This window comes from Zootoca vivipara, chromosome 1 (assembly GCF_963506605.1).
Source record: "Zootoca vivipara chromosome 1, rZooViv1.1, whole genome shotgun sequence".
NCBI classification, from domain to species: domain Eukaryota; kingdom Metazoa; phylum Chordata; class Lepidosauria; order Squamata; family Lacertidae; genus Zootoca; species Zootoca vivipara.
In genome coordinates, this window is record NC_083276.1 from 79,512,565 (window position 1) to 79,518,564 (window position 6,000).

Sequence of the window (6,000 nt, forward strand, 5' to 3'; positions counted from 1 at the left end):
AAATTGTCTGACAGGTGCACACCTTGTATGTTTCTGACTCATTCTTTTAATTTTAAAAATGCTCTTACTAGTTGTGCAGGGATCAGGTTAGGCTGTATTATTATTATTATTTATTAATACCCCGCCCATCTGGCTGGGTTTCCCCGGCCACTCTGGGCGGCTTCCAACAAATACCAAAATACATTAAAATATCACAGATTAAAAACTTTCCTAAACAGGGCTGCCTTTAGGCATTTTCTAAATGTCAGGTAGTTGTTTACCTCCTTGACCTCCGATGGGAGGGCGTTCCACAGGGTGGGCGCCACTACCGAAAAGGCCCTCTGCCTGGTTGCCTGTAGCTTTGCTTCTCGCAGTGAGGGAAACGCCAGAAGGCCCTCGGCACTGGATCTCAGTGTCTGGGCAGAACGATGGGGGTGGAGATGCTCCTTCAGATATACTGGACCAAGGCCGTTTAGGGCTTTAAAGGTCAGCACCAACACTTTGAATTGTGCTCAGAAACGTACTGGGAGCCAATGTAGGTCTTTCAAGACTGGTGTTATGTGGTCTCGGCGGCTGCTCCCAGTCACCAGTTTAGCTGCCGCATTCTGGATTAATTGCAGTTTCCGGGTCACCTTCAAAGGTAGCCCCACGTAGAGTGCATTGCAGTAGTCCAAGCGGGAGATAGCTAGAGCATGCACCACTCTGGTGAGACAGTCTGCGGGCAGGTAGGGTCTCAGCCTGCGTACCAGATGGAGCTGATAGACAGCGGCCCTGGACACAGAATTTACCTGTGGCTCCATGGACAGCTGTGAGTCCAAAATGACTCCCAGGCTGCGCACCTGGTCCTTCAGGGGCACAGTGACCCCATTCTGTACTTCTGACAGTACTTCTGTCTTGTCAGGATTCAACCTCAATCTGTTAGCCGCCATCCATCCTCCAACCGCCTCCAGGCACTCACACAGGACATTCAATGCCTTCACTGGTTCTGATTTAAAAGAGAGATAGAGTTGGGTGTCATCCACATGCCAGAGTCTCTTCTAATTCCGGGATCTGGTGATGATTCATCTGGCTGAGGCAACCCAGTTAGATGGGCTGAGTACTACTACTACTACATCTGGAGGGCCGCAGTTTGGGGATGCCTGCTTTAGCCTATGGTTTGCTAGTAAAACTGAATTACTGTGTTGTGAAATGATGTCTAAAAAGTGGTCACCAACATGAAAAGTTTGGGAAACTCTGCATTACATCATGAACTACTGCGGTAACTTGAACTTTTACTCTTTCAGTTCAATCATCAATTTATGTTACTACTGATACATTATATTCAAATGATCCTGTGCAATACCAGCACTTTCCCACTGTCTATATCCCTGTATGTTGCAATATATGAATTCATAAAGTTGAACACCACCCAAAATTGCTAGCAGTGCAAGATTCTAGGGCTTCCAGGCACTTACCCAGGGTTTGTTTTCCTTGGAATGAGGGGCACTGGAGACATTGGTGTCTTTATGATATATGGTTTATTTACACTTATATACAACCTGAGCCTATGATGGAAGGTCTCACAGCCTTAATACCCCCATAAGATATTGCTTCTCCCATACCTTCAGCCAGCGGCAGAGCTAGCCACTCGGGCACCTGGAGCGGCGCACATGCCATGCACCTGGGGGGGGTGCTCTGCCTAGAGGGTGGGGCGATCCGGCATGGCGGCGATCACGTGTGGTGTGTGTGTGCAATCTGGCACAGCAGCGATCACGCCTGGGGGGATTTTGTCACACACCCCTCAGGGATGACACCCGGGGCGGACTGCCCCCACCGCCCCCCTTCCTATGCCCCTGCCTACAGCCTTGAATTCAACCAGCGATCAAGCATGGCTCTCCCTCTTCTGCCTGCAGCCTGCTTTTAGTTTCTAGCTCTCACACATCCAACTATGGTTTCTGTCTTTCTAACTAGCAGCCAGCTGAGGGAGGGAGGCCCACCGATTGCCCTCTGGGACAGAGCCATTACCTTAATGACCCATAGTTAGGTGGCCATTTACCAAGAAGCTGCCCAGGGGGGAAGAAGAAGAAGAAGAAGAAGAAGAAGAAGAAGAAGAAGAAGAAGAAGAAGAAGAAGAAGAAGAAGAAGAAGAAGAAGTACTCTGCCCATCTAACTGGGTTGCCTCAGCCAGATGAATCATTGCCAGATGAATTACATCCAAGAGTATTAAAAGAACTGGCAGAGGTGATTTCAGAACCACTGGCAATAATCTTTGATAATTCCTGGAGAACAGGCGAAGTTCCAGCAGACTGGAGGAGGGCAAATGTTGTCCCTATTTTCAAAAAGGGGAAAAGAGAGGACCCAAACAATTACCGCCCAGTAAGCCTGATATCAATACCAGGAAAGATTCTAGAGCAGATCATTAAGCAAACAGTCTGTGAGCACCTAGAAAGAAACTCTGTGATCACTAAAAGTCAGCATGGGTTTCTGAAAAATAAGTCATGTCAGACTAATCTGATCTCATTTTTTGACAGAATTACAAGCCTGGTAGATGAAGGGAATGCTGTGGATGTAGCCTATCTTGATTTCAGCAAGGCCTTTGACAAGGTGCCCCATGATATTCTTGTAAAGAAGCTGGTAAAATGCGGGCTAGACAATGCTACCATTCAGTGGATTTGTAACTGGCTTACTGACCGAACCCAAAGGGTGCTCATCAATGGCTCCTCCTCATCCTGGAGAGTAGTGACTAGTGGGGTGCCACAGGGTTCTGTCTTGGGCCCAGTCTTATTCAATATATTTATCAATGACTTGGATGATGGGCTTGAGGGCATCCTGATCAAGTTTGCAGACGACACCAAATTTGGAGCGGTGGCTAATACCCCAGAGGACAGGATCACACTTCAAAATGACCTTAACAGATTAGACAACTGGGCCAAAGCAAACAAGATATGGTGAAAATTCATGCATCTTACATAAATACGTTATCTTAAGAAATCAGTTCACATACTTGTGCTAGGAGAGAAAACAACCCGCCAACCCTACAAACCTTGCAATTAAAATTTGCTATCTAAATGTACAGAGGTTCTGAACCTGGGTGAAATCTACCACATCAGTGTTTCTCAACCTTTTTTGGGCAAAGGCACACTTGTTTCATGAAAAAAATCACGAGGCACACCACCATTAGAAAATGTTAAAAAAATTAACTCTGTGCCTATATTGACTATATATAAAGTAATTCTCCCACGGCACACCAGGCAACATCTCGCGGCACACTAGTGTGCCGCGGAACAGTGGTTGAGAAACACTGTACCACATCACCAGGTTAGAAGTTGGAGTTTTTTTCTCAAAAGCTTTTCCACTCCTGGTTTACTCAGTTTTAGCATGACTTGACATCCCACTTTGATTTCTTCTTATTGGTTCCCCCCCCCCTTGTTGTTTAGCATTCTAATTCATTTTTAAATGGTCTGGTGTGTTTGATGTGGGTGCCAATGAGTCTCTCTTGTTGTCAATCAACTTGGGTGAAGGTTTTCTGTATTAATGCAGCTAACAAATTTAAATAAAATAATTTCCATCGTTGAGTTGGGATGTGGGCGGGGTGGAGTGAGGGGGTCTGGATCTGGACCCCTCTTCTGATAGTTCAAAAGGCTTTCACTAAACAGCTAATGAGTCTCGTTTAATTTCTGTGTTTATACTTTTGGCTTCAGCTATTATTTTGGGTGTCTGTGTGATATGGAACTAGTAAAAGAAGAAAGAATGTACAGTAAAGTATTGTTATCAGATGTCCCCGTTTCCCAGGGACAGTCCCCAGATTTACAAATCTAATCCCGGACAAAATCCGTCCCCAGAATGTCCCCGGATTTCATTTAATGTCCCTGGATTTATATTTTAAGTGTTGTGGATTTATTAGTAGGGAATGAATGTTGTGTGATTGGTTCAACGGCACAAGACACATCACATGGGGAATTACGGCGAGGCAAAATGGCGGGCGTCACGGCAGCAAGCAGCTACCAGGTTGCCTCCGGGCTGCTGAGACTGCCGCTGCCACCGCCACTGCCAAGGGGGAACCGCTGACCTCCCCCCCCCCGGCAACCCAAATCGAGCCAGGAGCAAGAGCACCCGGCCACCCGGACGACTGCCCAGTGGCACCCCAGGGCCAGGAAACCCCCAGAGTCGATGCAGGGAGAAGGAGGAGAGGAGAAAGAGAAGGAAGAGAGAGAAAGAGGAGGGAGAAAAAAGAGGGGAGCCCCGATGTTGCCAGGCCGCTGCTGCCGCCGCTGAAAAAAAGAGGTCGGAGAGTACCAGGAGGGCAAGGACACATGGCCGAGCCCAGGCCTGACTTGAGCCTACTCCGCGGCGGTTAGTGCTCCAAGAGAGCAGGCTGAGGCCCAGAGGAAGGCTGCACGACAGAGGAGACCACAGAAGAGAAGATACTACTACTTTTTAAAAATATATATATTTAACTTTTTTAAAAATAACTTTTTTTCTCTTTCTTTTTTTTAAAGTGTTCCCAGATTCTTTGAAATAAACCTGGTAACCTTAATGTAAAGGCAGGGAAAATCTTGTCCCCAGGGCACAACTCCTTGCCCATTCAGGAAGACTGGAAGGGTGTGGGAGGCAGGGTTAGCAAGTACAGCAAAGTTTTGAAACTTTGTGCTCTGTGGCATATTAGGAAAGTTACTTTCTTGCTTTTCTGGTCAAACAGGCACACTGTGTATGCACAAGTAGAGAAAATACCTCATCAGCAGGTTTTTGACACTCCAGGTATCAATGCACTTGATGAATTTCACCCATTAGAGCTGAGTACATTAAACATGCATCATTATTCACCAAAAGCTGACAAAGTTGGTGACGTTACTAAGAGGTTAACATATTATTTTAGGGACCATGTGTGATCATGCTCCATAAATATGAAATAGGCATGTTTGAATCAATTCCTGTCCAAGGGGATTAGATAAAAATACTAACTGCATGCCTAAGCTAGTTGCGGCAGCTTGGGAAACTGAAAAAGTTAAGTGCAACTGGCCCCGCCTCCCAACAGGGCTGATAGGTTAACTTGGGTTTGGCGGGAACCCCCAATGACTAGCACAGGAAGGCGGTCCAGCCCAACCAGCTGGTGAGTCCCACGTGGCCCGAGGTGGTGCGAGGTGCACAGTCCCACAAAGGGCACTACCAAGGAAGGTCTGAGCACTCATTATGTCATTCAAATAATAGGTTTATATAGGGGTTTTGTTTTTGTTTTGCCTTGGCATACACCACATAGGTGAAGCCTGCTCTTTGGCTAAAAATATGTTTAAAGTGTGGGGTTAAACCACAGAGCCTAGAGCTTGCCGATCAGAAGGGTTGGCAGTTTGAATCCCTGTGACGGGGTGAGCTCCCGTTGCTCGGTCCCAGCTCCTCCCAACCTAGCAGTTCGAAAGCACCTCGAAGTGCAAGTAGATAAATAGGTACCGCTACAGAGGCAAGGTAAACGGCATTTCCGTGTGCTGCTCTGGTTCGCCAGAAGCGGCTTTGTCATGCTGGCCACATGACCTGGAAGCTGTACGCTGGCTCCCTCGGCCAATAATGCGAGATGAGCGCGCAACCCCAGAGTCGGTCACGACTGGACCTAATGGTCCCTTTACCTTTACCTTTATGTTTAAAGTGTAAAAGCATTCTGGAAGACCACCACCCTGATCCAGTAAGAGATCTGTGCACAATGCCGGTATGATTGTTGGTGTACACCAAGATGTCACAACTCCATCTGCATTGAGGGAGTCACCCAAACCAGACTGAATTGGCTGGGTGGTCTTTTTTTAATGTTTTAAATCCACTTTATTTCTTATTAAAACATCCACAAATCATAATAAACAAACATAATCACAAATCATAACAGGCACACACATTCATAAGTAGCAAATCATGATAAACCAACTCATAATAGATAGTAAACCAACACACACACTTACATACCAAAACCGACAAAACATACAAATCATAAGAAAGAGGGGGGGGGGAGGATACAAAAAAAGAATAATAAAAAGACAACATAGCAACAAGAGAGGGGAA